This window comes from Schistocerca nitens, chromosome 6 (assembly GCF_023898315.1).
Source record: "Schistocerca nitens isolate TAMUIC-IGC-003100 chromosome 6, iqSchNite1.1, whole genome shotgun sequence".
NCBI classification, from domain to species: domain Eukaryota; kingdom Metazoa; phylum Arthropoda; class Insecta; order Orthoptera; family Acrididae; genus Schistocerca; species Schistocerca nitens.
In genome coordinates this window covers 675,133,017-675,150,791 of record NC_064619.1, presented here as the reverse complement: position 1 = coordinate 675,150,791, position 17,775 = coordinate 675,133,017, and positions in this window count along the sequence as shown.

The following is a 17,775-nucleotide window of genomic DNA, read 5'->3' as shown; positions in this document are numbered from 1 at the left end:
GGAGCAAGTGGCAGGAGTAACTATGACTCTCTTAAGGTAGCCAAATGCCTCGTCAACAGGCGAATTCCAACGGCAAACTCGAGGAGCTCCCGGAAGGAGTACTGTGAAAGCCTTAAGGTCAACAAATAATGGCGTATCGCTCCTGGTGAACTAGCCAGAGTAAGCTTGTAGATGCGACTGTGGTAAAACGAGGAGCAAGTGGCAGGAGTAACTATGACTCTCTTAAGGTAGCCAAATGCCTCGTCAACAGGCGAATTCCAACGGCAAACTCGAGCAGCTCCCGGAAGGAGTACTGTGAAACCCTTAAGGTCAACAAATAATGGCGTATCGCTCCTGGTGAACTGGCCAGAGTAAGCTTGTAGATGTGACTGTGTGAAACGGGGTGCAACTGGCAGGAGTAACTATGACTCTCTTAAGGTAGCCAAATGCCTCGTCAACAGACGAAAAACATCGGCATTCTCGAGGAGCTCCCGGCAGGAGTACTGTGAAAGTCTTAAGGTCAACAAATAATGGTGTATCGCTTCTGGTGAACTAGCCAGAGTAAGCTTGTAGATGTGACTGTGGTAAAATGGGGAGCAAGTGGCAGGAGTAACTATGACTCTCTTAGGGTTGCCAAATGACTCGTCAAAAGGCGAATTACATCGGCAAACCCGAGGAGCTCCCGGAAGGAGTACTGTGAAAGTCTTAAGGTCAACAAATAATGGCGTATCGCATCTGGTGAACTAGCCAGAGTAAGCTTGTAGATGCGACTGTGGTAAAACGAGGAGCAAGTGGCAGGAGTAACTATGACTCTCTTAAGGTAGCCAAATGCCTCGTCAGCAGGCGAATTCCAACGGCAAACTCGAGCAGCTCCCGGCAGGAGTACTGTGAAAGTCTTAAGGTCAACAAATAATGGCGTATCGCTTCTGGTGAACTAGCCAGAGTAAGCTTGTAGACGTGACTGTGGTAAAATGGGGAACAAATGGCAGGAGTAACTATGACTCTCCTAGGGTTGCCAAATGACTCGTCAAAAGGCGAATTTCATCGGCAAACTCGAGGAGCTCCCGGAAGGAGTACTGTGAAAGCCTTAAGGTCAACAAATAATGGCGTATCGCTCCTGGTGAACTAGCCAGAGTAAGCTTGTAGATGCGACTGTGGTAAAACGAGGAGCAAGTGGCAGGAGTAACTATGACTCTCTTAGGGTTGCCAAATGACTCGTCAAAAGGCGAATTACATCGGCAAACCCGAGGAGCTCCCGGAAGGAGTACTGTGAAAGTCTTAAGGTCAACAAATAATGGCGTATCGCATCTGGTGAACTAGCCAGAGTAAGCTTGTAGATGCGACTGTGGTAAAACGAGGAGCAAGTGGCAGGAGTAACTATGACTCTCTTAAGGTAGCCAAATGCCTCGTCAACAGGCGAATTCCAACGGCAAACTCGAGCAGCTCCCGGAAGGAGTACTGTGAAAGCCTTAAGGTCAACAAATAATGGCGTATCGCTCCTGGTGAACTGGCCAGAGTAAGCTTGTAGATGTGACTGTGTGAAACGGGGTGCAACTGGCAGGTGTAACTATGACTCTCTTAAGGTAGCCAAATGCCTCGTCAACAGGCGAAAAACATCGGCATTCTCGAGGAGCTCCCGGCAGGAGTACTGTGAAAGTCTTAAGGTCAACAAATAATGGTGTATCGCTTCTGGTGAACTAGCCAGAGTAAGCTTGTAGATGTGACTGTGGTAAAATGGGGAGCAAGTGGCAGGAGTAACTATGACTCTCTTAGGGTTGCCAAATGACTCGTCAAAAGGCGTATTACATCGGCAAACCCGAGGAGCTCCCGGAAGGAGTACTGTGAAAGTCTTAAGGTCAACAAATAATGGCGTATCGCATCTGGTGAACTAGCCAGAGTAAGCTTGTAGATGCGACTGTGGTAAAACGAGGAGCAAGTGGCAGGAGTAACTATGACTCTCTTAAGGTAGCCAAATGCCTCGTCAACAGGCGAATTCCAACGGCAAACTCGAGCAGCTCCCGGAAGGAGTACTGTGAAAGCCTTAAGGTCAACAAATAATGGCGTATCGCTCCTGGTGAACTGGCCAGAGTAAGCTTGTAGATGTGACTGTGTGAAACGGGGTGCAACTGGCAGGAGTAACTATGACTCTCTTAAGGTAGCCAAATGCCTCGTCAACAGGCGAAAAACATCGGCAAACTCGAGGAGCTCCCGGCAGGAGTACTGTGAAAGTCTTAAGGTCAACAAATAATGGTGTATCGCTTCTGGTGAACTAGCCAGAGTAAGCTTGTAGATGTGACTGTGGTAAGATGGGGAGCAAGTGGCAGGAGTAACTATGACTCTCTTAGGGTTGCCAAATGACTCGTCAAAAGGCGAATTACATCGGCAAACCCGAGGAGCTCCCGGAAGGAGTACTGTGAAAGTCTTAAGGTCAACAAATAATGGCGTATCGCTCCTGGTGAACTAGCCAGAGTAAGCTTGTAGATGCGACTGTGGTAAAACGAGGAGCAAGTGGCAGGAGTAACTATGACTCTCTTAAGGTAGCCAAATGCCTCGCCAACAGGCGAATTCCAACGGCAAACTCGAGCAGCTCCCGGAAGGAGTACTGTGAAAGTCTTAAGGTCAACAAATAATGGCGTATCGCTTCTGGTGAACTAGCCAGAGTAAGCTTGTAGATGTGACTGTGGTAAAATGGGGAGCAAGTGGCAGGAGTAACTATGACTCTCTTAGGGTTGCCAAATGACTCGTCAAAAGGCGAATTACATCGGCAAACCCGAGGAGCTCCCGGAAGGAGTACTGTGAAAGTCTTAAGGTCAACAAATAATGGCGTATCGCTCCTGGTGAACTAGCCAGAGTAAGCTTGTAGATGCGACTGTGGTAAAACGAGGAGCAAGTGGCAGGAGTAACTATGACTCTCTTAAGGTAGCCAAATGCCTCGCCAACAGGCGAATTCCAACGGCAAACTCGAGCAGCTCCCGGAAGGAGTACTGTGAAAGTCTTAAGGTCAACAAATAATGGCGTATCGCTTCTGGTGAACTAGCCAGAGTAAGCTTGTAGATGTGACTGTGGTAAAATGGGGAGCAAGTGGCAGGAGTAACTATGACTCTCTTAGGGTTGCCAAATGACTCGTCAAAAGGCGAATTACATCGGCAAACCCGAGGAGCTCCCGGAAGGAGTACTGTGAAAGTCTTAAGGTCAACAAATAATGGCGTATCGCTCCTGGTGAACTAGCCAGAGTAAGCTTGTAGATGTGACAGTGTGAAACGGGGTGCAACTGGCAGGAGTAACTATGACTCTCTTAAGGTAGCCAAATGCCTCGTCAACAGGCGAAAAACATCGGCATTCTCGAGGAGCTCCCGGCAGGAGTACTGTGAAAGTCTTAAGGTCAACAAATAATGGTGTATCGCTTCTGGTGAACTAGCCAGAGTAAGCTTGTAGATGAGACTGTGGTAAAATGGGGAGCAAGTGGCAGGAGTAACTATGACTCTCTTAGGGTTGCCAAATGACTCGTCAAAAGGCGAATTACATCGGCAAACCCGAGGAGCTCCCGGAAGGAGTACTGTGAAAGTCTTAAGGTCAACAAATAATGGCGTATCGCATCTGGTGAACTAGCCAGAGTAAGCTTGTAGATGCGACTGTGGTAAAACGAGGAGCAAGTGGCAGGAGTAACTATGACTCTCTTAAGGTATCCAAATGCCTCGTCAACAGGCGAATTCCAACGGCAAACTCGAGCAGCTCCCGGAAGGAGTACTGTGAAAGCCTTAAGGTCAACAAATAATGGCGTATCGCTCCTGGTGAACTGGCCAGAGTAAGCTTGTAGATGTGACTGTGTGAAACGGGGTGCAACTGGCAGGAGTAACTATGACTCTCTTAAGGTAGCCAAATGCCTCGTCAACAGGCGAAAAACATCGGCATTCTCGAGGAGCTCCCGGCAGGAGTACTGTGAAAGTCTTAAGGTCAACAAATAATGGTGTATCGCTTCTGGTGAACTAGCCAGAGTAAGCTTGTAGATGTGACTGTGGTAAAATGGGGAGCAAGTGGCAGGAGTAACTATGACTCTCTTAGGGTTGCCAAATGACTCGTCAAAAGGCGAATTACATCGGCAAACCCGAGGAGCTCCCGGAAGGAGTACTGTGAAAGTCTTAAGGTCAACAAATAATGGCGTATCGCATCTGGTGAACTAGCCAGAGTAAGCTTGTAGATGCGACTGTGGTAAAACGAGGAGCAAGTGGCAGGAGTAACTATGACTCTCTTAAGGTAGCCAAATGCCTCGTCAACAGGCGAATTCCAACGGCAAACTCGAGGAGCTCCCGGAAGGAGTACTGTGAAAGCCTTAAGGTCAACAAATAATGGCGTATCGCTCCTGGTGAACTAGCCAGAGTAAGCTTGTAGATGCGACTGTGGTAAAACGAGGAGCAAGTGGCAGGAGTAACTATGACTCTCTTAAGGTAGCCAAATACCTCGTCAACAGGCGAATTCCAACGGCAAACTCGAGCAGCTCCCGGAAGGAGTACTGTGAAAGCCTTAAGGTCAACAAATAATGGCGTATCGCTCCTGGTGAACTGGCCAGAGTAAGCTTGTAGATGTGACTGTGTGAAACGGGGTGCAACTGGCAGGAGTAACTATGACTCTCTTAAGGTAGCCAAATGCCTCGTCAACAGGCGAAAAACATCGGCATTCTCGAGGAGCTCCCGGCAGGAGTACTGTGAAAGTCTTAAGGTCAACAAATAATGGTGTATCGCTTCTGGTGAACTAGCCAGAGTAAGCTTGTAGATGTGACTGTGGTAAAATGGGGAGCAAGTGGCAGGAGTAACTATGACTCTCTTAGGGTTGCCAAATGACTCGTCAAAAGGCGAATTACATCGGCAAACCCGAGGAGCTCCCGGAAGGAGTACTGTGAAAGTCTTAAGGTCAACAAATAATGGCGTATCGCATCTGGTGAACTAGCCAGAGTAAGCTTGTAGATGCGACTGTGGTAAAACGAGGAGCAAGTGGCAGGAGTAACTATGACTCTCTTAAGGTAGCCAAATGCCTCGTCAACAGGCGAATTCCAACGGCAAACTCGAGGAGCTCCCGGAAGGAGTACTGTGAAAGCCTTAAGGTCAACAAATAATGGCGTATCGCTCCTGGTGAACTAGCCAGAGTAAGCTTGTAGATGCGACTGTGGTAAAACGAGGAGCAAGTGGCAGGAGTAACTATGACTCTCTTAAGGTAGCCAAATGCCTCGTCAGCAGGCGAATTCCAACGGCAAACTCGAGCAGCTCCCGGCAGGAGTACTGTGAAAGTCTTAAGGTCAACAAATAATGGCGTATCGCTTCTGGTGAACTAGCCAGAGTAAGCTTGTAGACGTGACTGTGGTAAAATGGGGAACAAATGGCAGGAGTAACTATGACTCTCCTAGGGTTGCCAAATGACTCGTCAAAAGGCGAATTTCATCGGCAAACTCGAGGAGCTCCCGGAAGGAGTACTGTGAAAGCCTTAAGGTCAACAAATAATGGCGTATCGCTCCTGGTGAACTAGCCAGAGTAAGCTTGTAGATGCGACTGTGGTAAAACGAGGAGCAAGTGGCAGGAGTAACTATGACTCTCTTAGGGTTGCCAAATGACTCGTCAAAAGGCGAATTACATCGGCAAACCCGAGGAGCTCCCGGAAGGAGTACTGTGAAAGTCTTAAGGTCAACAAATAATGGCGTATCGCATCTGGTGAACTAGCCAGAGTAAGCTTGTAGATGCGACTGTGGTAAAACGAGGAGCAAGTGGCAGGAGTAACTATGACTCTCTTAAGGTAGCCAAATGCCTCGTCAACAGGCGAATTCCAACGGCAAACTCGAGCAGCTCCCGGAAGGAGTACTGTGAAAGCCTTAAGGTCAACAAATAATGGCGTATCGCTCCTGGTGAACTGGCCAGAGTAAGCTTGTAGATGTGACTGTGTGAAACGGGGTGCAACTGGCAGGTGTAACTATGACTCTCTTAAGGTAGCCAAATGCCTCGTCAACAGGCGAAAAACATCGGCATTCTCGAGGAGCTCCCGGCAGGAGTACTGTGAAAGTCTTAAGGTCAACAAATAATGGTGTATCGCTTCTGGTGAACTAGCCAGAGTAAGCTTGTAGATGTGACTGTGGTAAAATGGGGAGCAAGTGGCAGGAGTAACTATGACTCTCTTAGGGTTGCCAAATAACTCGTCAAAAGGCGTATTACATCGGCAAACCCGAGGAGCTCCCGGAAGGAGTACTGTGAAAGTCTTAAGGTCAACAAATAATGGCGTATCGCATCTGGTGAACTAGCCAGAGTAAGCTTGTAGATGCGACTGTGGTAAAACGAGGAGCAAGTGGCAGAAGTAACTATGACTCTCTTAAGGTAGCCAAATGCCTCGCCAACAGGCGAATTCCAACGGCAAACTCGAGCAGCTCCCGGAAGGAGTACTGTGAAAGCCTTAAGGTCAACAAATAATGGCGTATCGCTTCTGGTGAACTGGCCAGAGTAAGCTTGTAGATGTGACTGTGTGAAACGGGGTGCAACTGGCAGGAGTAACTATGACTCTCTTAAGGTAGCCAAATGCCTCGTCAACAGGCGAAAAACATCGGCAAACTCGAGGAGCTCCCGGCAGGAGTACTGTGAAAGTCTTAAGGTCAACAAATAATGGTGTATCGCTTCTGGTGAACTAGCCAGAGTAAGCTTGTAGATGTGACTGTGGTAAGATGGGGAGCAAGTGGCAGGAGTAACTATGACTCTCTTAGGGTTGCCAAATGATTCGTCAAAAGGCGAATTACATCGGCAAACCCGAGGAGCTCCCGGAAGGAGTACTGTGAAAGTCTTAAGGTCAACAAGTAATGGCGTATCGCTCCTGGTGAACTAGCCAGAGTAAGCTTGTAGATGCGACTGTGGTAAAACGAGGAGCAAGTGGCAGGAGTAACTATGACTCTCTTAAGGTAGCCAAATGCCTCGCCAACAGGCGAATTCCAACGGCAAACTCGAGCAGCTCCCGGAAGGAGTACTGTGAAAGTCTTAAGGTCAACAAATAATGGCGTATCGCTTCTGGTGAACTAGCCAGAGTAAGCTTGTAGATGTGACTGTGGTAAAATGGGGAGCAAGTGGCAGGAGTAACTATGACTCTCTTAGGGTTGCCAAATGACTCGTCAAAAGGCGAATTACATCGGCAAACCCGAGGAGCTCCCGGAAGGAGTACTGTGAAAGTCTTAAGGTCAACAAATAATGGCGTATCGCTCCTGGTGAACTAGCCAGAGTAAGCTTGTAGATGCGACTGTGGTAAAACGAGGAGCAAGTGGCAGGAGTAACTATGACTCTCTTAAGGTAGCCAAATGCCTCGCCAACAGGCGAATTCCAACGGCAAACTCGAGCAGCTCCCGGAAGGAGTACTGTGAAAGTCTTAAGGTCAACAAATAATGGCGTATCGCTTCTGGTGAACTAGCCAGAGTAAGCTTGTAGATGTGACTGTGGTAAAATGGGGAGCAAGTGGCAGGAGTAACTATGACTCTCTTAGGGTTGCCAAATGACTCGTCAAAAGGCGAATTACATCGGCAAACCCGAGGAGCTCCCGGAAGGAGTACTGTGAAAGTCTTAAGGTCAACAAATAATGGCGTATCGCTCCTGGTGAACTAGCCAGAGTAAGCTTGTAGATGTGACTGTGTGAAACGGGGTGCAACTGGCAGGAGTAACTATGACTCTCTTAAGGTAGCCAAATGCCTCGTCAACAGGCGAAAAACATCGGCATTCTCGAGGAGCTCCCGGCAGGAGTACTGTGAAAGTCTTAAGGTCAACAAATAATGGTGTATCGCTTCTGGTGAACTAGCCAGAGTAAGCTTGTAGATGAGACTGTGGTAAAATGGGGAGCAAGTGGCAGGAGTAACTATGACTCTCTTAGGGTTGCCAAATGACTCGTCAAAAGGCGAATTACATCGGCAAACCCGAGGAGCTCCCGGAAGGAGTACTGTGAAAGTCTTAAGGTCAACAAATAATGGCGTATCGCATCTGGTGAACTAGCCAGAGTAAGCTTGTAGATGCGACTGTGGTAAAACGAGGAGCAAGTGGCAGGAGTAACTATGACTCTCTTAAGGTATCCAAATGCCTCGTCAACAGGCGAATTCCAACGGCAAACTCGAGCAGCTCCCGGAAGGAGTACTGTGAAAGCCTTAAGGTCAACAAATAATGGCGTATCGCTCCTGGTGAACTGGCCAGAGTAAGCTTGTAGATGTGACTGTGTGAAACGGGGTGCAACTGGCAGGAGTAACTATGACTCTCTTAAGGTAGCCAAATGCCTCGTCAACAGGCGAAAAACATCGGCATTCTCGAGGAGCTCCCGGCAGGAGTACTGTGAAAGTGTTAAGGTCAACAAATAATGGTGTATCGCTTCTGGTGAACTAGCCAGAGTAAGCTTGTAGATGTGACTGTGGTAAAATGGGGAGCAAGTGGCAGGAGTAACTATGACTCTCTTAGGGTTGCCAAATGACTCGTCAAAAGGCGAATTACATCGGCAAACCCGAGGAGCTCCCGGAAGGAGTACTGTGAAAGTCTTAAGGTCAACAAATAATGGCGTATCGCATCTGGTGAACTAGCCAGAGTAAGCTTGTAGATGCGACTGTGGTAAAACGAGGAGCAAGTGGCAGGAGTAACTATGACTCTCTTAAGGTAGCCAAATGCCTCGTCAACAGGCGAATTCCAACGGCAAACTCGAGGAGCTCCCGGAAGGAGTACTGTGAAAGCCTTAAGGTCAACAAATAATGGCGTATCGCTCCTGGTGAACTAGCCAGAGTAAGCTTGTAGATGCGACTGTGGTAAAACGAGGAGCAAGTGGCAGGAGTAACTATGACTCTCTTAAGGTAGGCAAATACCTCGTCAACAGGCGAATTCCAACGGCAAACTCGAGCAGCTCCCGGAAGGAGTACTGTGAAAGCCTTAAGGTCAACAAATAATAGCGTATCGCTCCTGGTGAACTGGCCAGAGTAAGCTTGTAGATGTGACTGTGTGAAACGGGGTGCAACTGGCAGGAGTAACTATGACTCTCTTAAGGTAGCCAAATGCCTCGTCAACAGGCGAAAAACATCGGCATTCTCGAGGAGCTCCCGGCAGGAGTACTGTGAAAGTCTTAAGGTCAACAAATAATGGTGTATCGCTTCTGGTGAACTAGCCAGAGTAAGCTTGTAGATGTGACTGTGGTAAAATGGGGAGCAAGTGGCAGGAGTAACTATGACTCTCTTAGGGTTGCCAAATGACTCGTCAAAAGGCGAATTACATCGGCAAACCCGAGGAGCTCCCGGAAGGAGTACTGTGAAAGTCTTAAGGTCAACAAATAATGGCGTATCGCATCTGGTGAACTAGCCAGAGTAAGCTTGTAGATGCGACTGTGGTAAAACGAGGAGCAAGTGGCAGGAGTAACTATGACTCTCTTAAGGTAGCCAAATGCCTCGTCAACAGGCGAATTCCAACGGCAAACTCGAGGAGCTCCCGGAAGGAGTACTGTGAAAGCCTTAAGGTCAACAAATAATGGCGTATCGCTCCTGGTGAACTAGCCAGAGTAAGCTTGTAGATGCGACTGTGGTAAAACGAGGAGCAAGTGGCAGGAGTAACTATGACTCTCTTAAGGTAGCCAAATGCCTCGTCAGCAGGCGAATTCCAACGGCAAACTCGAGCAGCTCCCGGCAGGAGTACTGTGAAAGTCTTAAGGTCAACAAATAATGGCGTATCGCTTCTGGTGAACTAGCCAGAGTAAGCTTGTAGACGTGACTGTGGTAAAATGGGGAACAAATGGCAGGAGTAACTATGACTCTCCTAGGGTTGCCAAATGACTCGTCAAAAGGCGAATTTCATCGGCAAACTCGAGGAGCTCCCGGAAGGAGTACTGTGAAAGCCTTAAGGTCAACAAATAATGGCGTATCGCTCCTGGTGAACTAGCCAGAGTAAGCTTGTAGATGCGACTGTGGTAAAACGAGGAGCAAGTGGCAGGAGTAACTATGACTCTCTTAGGGTTGCCAAATGACTCGTCAAAAGGCGAATTACATCGGCAAACCCGAGGAGCTCCCGGAAGGAGTACTGTGAAAGTCTTAAGGTCAACAAATAATGGCGTATCGCATCTGGTGAACTAGCCAGAGTAAGCTTGTAGATGCGACTGTGGTAAAACGAGGAGCAAGTGGCAGGAGTAACTATGACTCTCTTAAGGTAGCCAAATGCCTCGTCAACAGGCGAATTCCAACGGCAAACTCGAGCAGCTCCCGGAAGGAGTACTGTGAAAGCCTTAAGGTCAACAAATAATGGCGTATCGCTCCTGGTGAACTGGCCAGAGTAAGCTTGTAGATGTGACTGTGTGAAACGGGGTGCAACTGGCAGGTGTAACTATGACTCTCTTAAGGTAGCCAAATGCCTCGTCAACAGGCGAAAAACATCGGCATTCTCGAGGAGCTCCCGGCAGGAGTACTGTGAAAGTCTTAAGGTCAACAAATAATGGTGTATCGCTTCTGGTGAACTAGCCAGAGTAAGCTTGTAGATGTGACTGTGGTAAAATGGGGAGCAAGTGGCAGGAGTAACTATGACTCTCTTAGGGTTGCCAAATGACTCGTCAAAAGGCGTATTACATCGGCAAACCCGAGGAGCTCCCGGAAGGAGTACTGTGAAAGTCTTAAGGTCAACAAATAATGGCGTATCGCATCTGGTGAACTAGCCAGAGTAAGCTTGTAGATGCGACTGTGGTAAAACGAGGAGCAAGTGGCAGGAGTAACTATGACTCTCTTAAGGTAGCCAAATGCCTCGTCAACAGGCGAATTCCAACGGCAAACTCGAGCAGCTCCCGGAAGGAGTACTGTGAAAGCCTTAAGGTCAACAAATAATGGCGTATCGCTCCTGGTGAACTGGCCAGAGTAAGCTTGTAGATGTGACTGTGTGAAACGGGGTGCAACTGGCAGGAGTAACTATGACTCTCTTAAGGTAGCCAAATGCCTCGTCAACAGGCGAAAAACATCGGCAAACTCGAGGAGCTCCCGGCAGGAGTACTGTGAAAGTCTTAAGGTCAACAAATAATGGTGTATCGCTTCTGGTGAACTAGCCAGAGTAAGCTTGTAGATGTGACTGTGGTAAGATGGGGAGCAAGTGGCAGGAGTAACTATGACTCTCTTAGGGTTGCCAAATGACTCGTCAAAAGGCGAATTACATCGGCAAACCCGAGGAGCTCCCGGAAGGAGTACTGTGAAAGTCTTAAGGTCAACAAATAATGGCGTATCGCTCCTGGTGAACTAGCCAGAGTAAGCTTGTAGATGCGACTGTGGTAAAACGAGGAGCAAGTGGCAGGAGTAACTATGACTCTCTTAAGGTAGCCAAATGCCTCGCCAACAGGCGAATTCCAACGGCAAACTCGAGCAGCTCCCGGAAGGAGTACTGTGAAAGTCTTAAGGTCAACAAATAATGGCGTATCGCTTCTGGTGAACTAGCCAGAGTAAGCTTGTAGATGTGACTGTGGTAAAATGGGGAGCAAGTGGCAGGAGTAACTATGACTCTCTTAGGGTTGCCAAATGACTCGTCAAAAGGCGAATTACATCGGCAAACCCGAGGAGCTCCCGGAAGGAGTACTGTGAAAGTCTTAAGGTCAACAAATAATGGCGTATCGCTCCTGGTGAACTAGCCAGAGTAAGCTTGTAGATGCGACTGTGGTAAAACGAGGAGCAAGTGGCAGGAGTAACTATGACTCTCTTAAGGTAGCCAAATGCCTCGCCAACAGGCGAATTCCAACGGCAAACTCGAGCAGCTCCCGGAAGGAGTACTGTGAAAGTCTTAAGGTCAACAAATAATGGCGTATCGCTTCTGGTGAACTAGCCAGAGTAAGCTTGTAGATGTGACTGTGGTAAAATGGGGAGCAAGTGGCAGGAGTAACTATGACTCTCTTAGGGTTGCCAAATGACTCGTCAAAAGGCGAATTACATCGGCAAACCCGAGGAGCTCCCGGAAGGAGTACTGTGAAAGTCTTAAGGTCAACAAATAATGGCGTATCGCTCCTGGTGAACTAGCCAGAGTAAGCTTGTAGATGTGACTGTGTGAAACGGGGTGCAACTGGCAGGAGTAACTATGACTCTCTTAAGGTAGCCAAATGCCTCGTCAACAGGCGAAAAACATCGGCATTCTCGAGGAGCTCCCGGCAGGAGTACTGTGAAAGTCTTAAGGTCAACAAATAATGGTGTATCGCTTCTGGTGAACTAGCCAGAGTAAGCTTGTAGATGAGACTGTGGTAAAATGGGGAGCAAGTGGCAGGAGTAACTATGACTCTCTTAGGGTTGCCAAATGACTCGTCAAAAGGCGAATTACATCGGCAAACCCGAGGAGCTCCCGGAAGGAGTACTGTGAAAGTCTTAAGGTCAACAAATAATGGCGTATCGCATCTGGTGAACTAGCCAGAGTAAGCTTGTAGATGCGACTGTGGTAAAACGAGGAGCAAGTGGCAGGAGTAACTATGACTCTCTTAAGGTATCCAAATGCCTCGTCAACAGGCGAATTCCAACGGCAAACTCGAGCAGCTCCCGGAAGGAGTACTGTGAAAGCCTTAAGGTCAACAAATAATGGCGTATCGCTCCTGGTGAACTGGCCAGAGTAAGCTTGTAGATGTGACTGTGTGAAACGGGGTGCAACTGGCAGGAGTAACTATGACTCTCTTAAGGTAGCCAAATGCCTCGTCAACAGGCGAAAAACATCGGCATTCTCGAGGAGCTCCCGGCAGGAGTACTGTGAAAGTCTTAAGGTCAACAAATAATGGTGTATCGCTACTGGTGAACTAGCCAGAGTAAGCTTGTAGATGTGACTGTGGTAAAATGGGGAGCAAGTGGCAGGAGTAACTATGACTCTCTTAGGGTTGCCAAATGACTCGTCAAAAGGCGAATTACATCGGCAAACCCGAGGAGCTCCCGGAAGGAGTACTGTGAAAGTCTTAAGGTCAACAAATAATGACGTATCGCATCTGGTGAACTAGCCAGAGTAAGCTTGTAGATGCGACTGTGGTAAAACGAGGAGCAAGTGGCAGGAGTAACTATGACTCTCTTAAGGTAGCCAAATGCCTCGTCAACAGGCGAATTCCAACGGCAAACTCGAGGAGCTCCCGGAAGGAGTACTGTGAAAGCCTTAAGGTCAACAAATAATGGCGTATCGCTCCTGGTGAACTAGCCAGAGTAAGCTTGTAGATGCGACTGTGGTAAAACGAGGAGCAAGTGGCAGGAGTAACTATGACTCTCTTAAGGTAGCCAAATGCCTCGTCAACAGGCGAATTCGAACGGCAAACTCGAGCAGCTCCCGGAAGGAGTACTGTGAAAGCCTTAAGGTCAACAAATAATGGCGTATCGCTCCTGGTGAACTGGCCAGAGTAAGCTTGTAGATGTGACTGTGTGAAACGGGGTGCAACTGGCAGGAGTAACTATGACTCTCTTAAGGTAGCCAAATGCCTCGTCAACAGGCGAAAAACATCGGCATTCTCGAGGAGCTCCCGGCAGGAGTACTGTGAAAGTCTTAAGGTCAACAAATAATGGTGTATCGCTTCTGGTGAACTAGCCAGAGTAAGCTTGTAGATGTGACTGTGGTAAAATGGGGAGCAAGTGGCAGGAGTAACTATGACTCTCTTAGGGTTGCCAAATGACTCGTCAAAAGGCGAATTACATCGGCAAACCCGAGGAGCTCCCGGAAGGAGTACTGTGAAAGTCTTAAGGTCAACAAATAATGGCGTAGCGCATCTGGTGAACTAGCCAGAGCAAGCTTGTAGATGCGACTGTGGTAAAACGAGGAGCAAGTGGCAGGAGTAACTATGACTCTCTTAAGGTAGCCAAATGACTCGTCAACAGGCGAATTCCAACGGCAAACTCGAGGAGCTCCCGGAAGGAGTACTGTGAAAGCCTTAAGGTCAACAAATAATGGCGTATCGCTCCTGGTGAACTAGCCAGAGTAAGCTTGTAGATGCGACTGTTGTAAAACGAGGAGCAAGTGGCAGGAGTAACTATGACTCTCTTAAGGTAGCCAAATGCCTCGTCAACAGGCGAATTCCAACGGCAAACTCGAGCAGCTCCCGGAAGGAGTACTGTGAAAGCCTTAAGGTCAACAAATAATGGCGTATCGCTCCTGGTGAACTGGCCAGAGTAAGCTTGTAGATGTGACTGTGTGAAACGGGGTGCAACTGGCAGGAGTAACTATGACTCTCTTAAGGTAGCCAAATGCCTCGTCAACAGGCGAAAAACATCGGCAAACTCGAGGAGCTCCCGGCAGGAGTACTGTGAAAGTCTTAAGGTCAACAAATAATGGTGTATCGCTTCTGGTGAACTAGCCAGAGTAAGCTTGTAGATGTGACTGTGGTAAGATGGGGAGCAAGTGGCAGGAGTAACTATGACTCTCTTAGGGTTGCCAAATGACTCGTCAAAAGGCGAATTACATCGGCAAACCCGAGGAGCTCCCGGAAGGAGTACTGTGAAAGTCTTAAGGTCAACAAATAATGGCGTATCGCTCCTGGTGAACTAGCCAGAGTAAGCTTGTAGATGCGACTGTGGTAAAACGAGGAGCAAGTGGCAGGAGTAACTATGACTCTCTTAAGGTAGCCAAATGCCTCGCCAACAGGCGAATTCCAACGGCAAACTCGAGCAGCTCCCGGAAGGAGTACTGTGAAAGTCTTAAGGTCAACAAATAATGGCGTATCGCTTCTGGTGAACTAGCCAGAGTAAGCTTGTAGATGTGACTGTGGTAAAATGGGGAGCAAGTGGCAGGAGTAACTATGACTCTCTTAGGGTTGCCAAATGACTCGTCAAAAGGCGAATTACATCGGCAAACCCGAGGAGCTCCCGGAAGGAGTACTGTGAAAGTCTTAAGGTCAACAAATAATGGCGTATCGCTCCTGGTGAACTAGCCAGAGTAAGCTTGTAGATGCGACTGTGGTAAAACGAGGAGCAAGTGGCAGGAGTAACTATGACTCTCTTAAGGTAGCCAAATGCCTCGCCAACAGGCGAATTCCAACGGCAAACTCGAGCAGCTCCCGGAAGGAGTACTGTGAAAGTCTTAAGGTCAACAAATAATGGCGTATCGCTTCTGGTGAACTAGCCAGAGTAAGCTTGTAGATGTGACTGTGGTAAAATGGGGAGCAAGTGGCAGGAGTAACTATGACTCTCTTAGGGTTGCCAAATGACTCGTCAAAAGGCGAATTACATCGGCAAACCCGAGGAGCTCCCGGAAGGAGTACTGTGAAAGTCTTAAGGTCAACAAATAATGGCGTATCGCTCCTGGTGAACTAGCCAGAGTAAGCTTGTAGATGTGACTGTGTGAAACGGGGTGCAACTGGCAGGAGTAACTATGACTCTCTTAAGGTAGCCAAATGCCTCGTCAACAGGCGAAAAACATCGGCATTCTCGAGGAGCTCCCGGCAGGAGTACTGTGAAAGTCTTAAGGTCAACAAATAATGGTGTATCACTTCTGGTGAACTAGCCAGAGTAAGCTTGTAGATGAGACTGTGGTAAAATGGGGAGCAAGTGGCAGGAGTAACTATGACTCTCTTAGGGTTGCCAAATGACTCGTCAAAAGGCGAATTACATCGGCAAACCCGAGGAGCTCCCGGAAGGAGTACTGTGAAAGTCTTAAGGTCAACAAATAATGGCGTATCGCATCTGGTGAACTAGCCAGAGTAAGCTTGTAGATGCGACTGTGGTAAAACGAGGAGCAAGTGGCAGGAGTAACTATGACTCTCTTAAGGTATCCAAATGCCTCGTCAACAGGCGAATTCCAACGGCAAACTCGAGCAGCTCCCGGAAGGAGTACTGTGAAAGCCTTAAGGTCAACAAATAATGGCGTATCGCTCCTGGTGAACTGGCCAGAGTAAGCTTGTAGATGTGACTGTGTGAAACGGGGTGCAACTGGCAGGAGTAACTATGACTCTCTTAAGGTAGCCAAATGCCTCGTCAACAGGCGAAAAACATCGGCATTCTCGAGGAGCTCCCGGCAGGAGTACTGTGAAAGTCTTAAGGTCAACAAATAATGGTGTATCGCATCTGGTGAACTAGTCAGAGTAAGCTTGTAGATGTGACTGTGGTAAAATGGGGAGCAAGTGGCAGGAGTAACTATGACTCTCTTAGGGTTGCCAAATGACTCGTCAAAAGGCGAATTACATCGGCAAACCCGAGGAGCTCCCGGAAGGAGTACTGTGAAAGTCTTAAGGCCAACAAATAATGACGTATCGCATCTGGTGAACTAGCCAGAGTAAGCTTGTAGATGCGACTGTGGTAAAACGAGGAGCAAGTGGCAGGAGTAACTATGACTCTCTTAAGGTAGCCAAATGCCTCGTCAACAGGCGAATTCCAACGGCAAACTCGAGGAGCTCCCGGAAGGAGTACTGTGAAAGCCTTAAGGTCAACAAATAATGGCGTATCGCTCCTGGTGAACTAGCCAGAGTAAGCTTGTAGATGCGACTGTGGTAAAACGAGGAGCAAGTGGCAGGAGTAACTATGACTCTCTTAAGGTAGCCAAATGCCTCGTCAACAGGCGAATTCCAACGGCAAACTCGAGCAGCTCCCGGAAGGAGTACTGTGAAAGCCTTAAGGTCAACAAATAATGGCGTATCGCTCCTGGTGAACTGGCCAGAGTAAGCTTGTAGATGTGACTGTGTGAAACGGGGTGCAACTGGCAGGAGTAACTATGACTCTCTTAAGGTAGCCAAATGCCTCGTCAACAGGCGAAAAACATCGGCATTCTCGAGGAGCTCCCGGCAGGAGTACTGTGAAAGTCTTAAGGTCAACAAATAATGGTGTATCGCTTCTGGTGAACTAGCCAGAGTAAGCTTGTAGATGTGACTGTGGTAAAATGGGGAGCAAGTGGCAGGAGTAACTATGACTCTCTTAGGGTTGCCAAATGACTCGTCAAAAGGCGAATTACATCGGCAAACCCGAGGAGCTCCCGGAAGGAGTACTGTGAAAGTCTTAAGGTCAACAAATAATGGCGTATCGCATCTGGTGAACTAGCCAGAGTAAGCTTGTAGATGCGACTGTGGTAAAACGAGGAGCAAGTGGCAGGAGTAACTATGACTCTCTTAAGGTAGCCAAATGCCTCGTCAACAGGCGAATTCCAACGGCAAACTCGAGGAGCTCCCGGAAGGAGTACTGTGAAAGCCTTAAGGTCAACAAATAATGGCGTATCGCTCCTGGTGAACTAGCCAGAGTAAGCTTGTAGATGCGACTGTTGTAAAACGAGGAGCAAGTGGCAGGAGTAACTATGACTCTCTTAAGGTAGCCAAATGTCTCGTCAGCAGGCGAATTCCAATGGCAAACTCGAGCAGCTCCCGGAAGGAGTACTGTGAAAGCCTTAAGGTCAACAAATAATGGCGTATCGCTCCTGGTGAACTGGCCAGAGTAAGCTTGTAGATGTGACTGTGTGAAACGGGGTGCAACTGGCAGGAGTAACTATGACTCTCTTAAGGTAGCCAAATGCCTCGTCAACAGGCGAAAAACATCGGCATTCTCGAGGAGCTCCCGGCAGGAGTACTGTGAAAGTCTTAAGGTCAACAAATAATGGTGTATCGCTTCTGGTGAACTAGCCAGAGTAAGCTTGTAGATGTGACTGTGGTAAAATGGGGAGCAAGTGGCAGGAGTAACTATGACTCTCTTAGGGTTGCCAAATGACTCGTCAAAAGGCGAATTACATCGGCAAACCCGAGGAGCTCCCGGAAGGAGTACTGTGAAAGTCTTAAGGTCAACAAATAATGGCGTATCGCATCTGGTGAACTAGCCAGAGTAAGCTTGTAGATGCGACTGTGGTAAAACGAGGAGCAAGTGGCAGGAGTAACTATGACTCTCTT